We start from the raw sequence: 2,172 nt of genomic DNA on the forward strand, positions 1-2,172 counted from the left end.
TAAGCAGGAGATGGGATCAGCATAAGTTGAATAGGTGATGGAGAGAGTACAATTGGACATGACTTCTAGGTTTCTAGCTGCGTGAAATGGGTGAGTGGTGGTTCTGTTCACTAAGATAAAAAAGTGAAGGCAAGGGAAGAAAGGAAAGAAAAGGGAAGGGAAGGGAAAATGTTCTACCCCTTTTCACACTACAAAAATCCTCAGATATCTTATCCACAAGCATGGATTCATTTACCATAAACGTGTTACTGATTTTGAAACTTGTATCTCCTGCCCACATCTGCGTTTCAGGCTTTAGTAGCATATGAGGTTGCCAGTAGGACAGCTCCAATTAGAGGTCCCACAGGCATCTCAAACATTTCCAAAAACAAAGTCACCCTCTTCTTCTCCCAAATCTACTCCTCTTCCTACATCCCCAATCTCAGGAAATTCCTCTGTCATTTGATAAGAAGCTAAAACTCTATTATTTCTTCTTATCATTCATCCCTCACTTCCAATTCATCATCAGATTATATCGATTCTATCTACTATACCTATTGAAAACATCCATTTCTCTCTATGCTTTTGCTATCCTAGTTTGCATAAACCATGATCTCACTCCAGGATTATGGAACAGCCTAATTTCTCTTCCTTTCAGTCTTGCCCTGTTTCATTTTTACTTGTGCTCCAGTCTTGCCAAAATCATTCATGTTCCTAAATTATGTTCCTAAAACACAGCCTGCCTTATTTAAACCTGTTACATAGCTTGCCATTGTTTTCAGGATAAATATAATCTCCTTACCGTGGCCTCCTGATTTCTATGAGATGGCCCTTGTCTACTTTCCAGCCTTGTCTGCCAGTACTGCTCTTCTCCCAAATAGGCCCCCCACTCTTGCAGCGCCATTACGACATGCTGCATGGCAACCACACTGAATTACCTCTAGTGTCCAATACTCTTTATAGGTCAAATTGCATAAGGACTGAAAGGTATCTATGGATTTGGCAATTAGGACATTATCAAGAGCAATTTTAGATAAGGAATGGAATGGAATCAGAAAACAAACTACAGCGGCTTCAGGTTTCAGGTAAAATACTGAGGAAGCGGTAACAGAAAAAATAGATAAGTCATCAAGCTCATCAAGTATTAACTGAATTGACCAAACATATAATGAGGTAGATGGATGCATGACACTACACTGATCGTTGAAATTTAGATAAGAACTAAAAGAAACTGTCAGGAGTATTCCCATCTGAACCCAGCCAAATAGTATCACAAGAGCAAAGAGTTGGAAGAAGGACTAATGTTGGCAAGGGAGAGGAGATGATCTCAAGAAATCTTGTAATATTAGAGTGTGAAATGGGAGGACAGAAAATAACAAGAAACAAGACTCATAGAGAGGAAATAATCAGACCATGGAAGGCCTTGATTGTCATGTCAATTCCTTAGATCTTACTTTTTTGACAGATAAAAATCCATTAAAAAATTTAAAGAGGAAGAAAAATGAAACCCGATTTTCATTTCTGATAAATTTCTCTGGCTGCAGGATGTCAGAGAGCTTTGAGGGGAAAAGACTGGAGTGGAAGACTGTATATGAAGGAAAATGGAGACATGAATAGAGAAGGGGAGAGAGAATCGAGACTTTTATTAAATCCATGCAACCACCTGGTGACTAGATAGGACAGACATTGTTATTCTACTGGTACAGTTCAGGTTGCAGGAAAGGAAAGATGGTGATACAACTGCTTTCTGGCAAATTTGGAAACAAAGCACAAATTCTTCACTCACAGCCTAGTGTACTTGGAGCTGGAAACTCAGCAAATTTCATTTTTTAAGGATTTCAATTAGAACAGCTTATATGATCAATTCAGCTGTAGACCCTGGGCTACGGTATTAGTATGAACTTGTGTTTGTTTGTTTAACAGATAGACACAAAAAGAAAGAAATACGGATTCATGTATGCATGGGTTAGTATATATACACATATTTCTAAGCTTTGTCCACTGAGAGGGTTTAGAAGCAATGAGACACATCATTCCACAAAAAAAGGAACCAGACTTCTTTAGAAAAGTGGTTGATTTCAGGATTGAGACAGGGAAAATGCAAGATGAGCCTGGAATATCTTGTGGTTCCAAGAAGTAAGAACATGCTCAAAAAGGGACAGGGGGCATGCCAAAAGGCTATAAGAGCCAACC

Source organism: Propithecus coquereli, unplaced genomic scaffold, assembly GCF_000956105.1.
Source record: "Propithecus coquereli isolate 6110/MARCELLA unplaced genomic scaffold, Pcoq_1.0 Scaffold19, whole genome shotgun sequence".
In the NCBI taxonomy this organism is placed as follows: domain Eukaryota; kingdom Metazoa; phylum Chordata; class Mammalia; order Primates; family Indriidae; genus Propithecus; species Propithecus coquereli.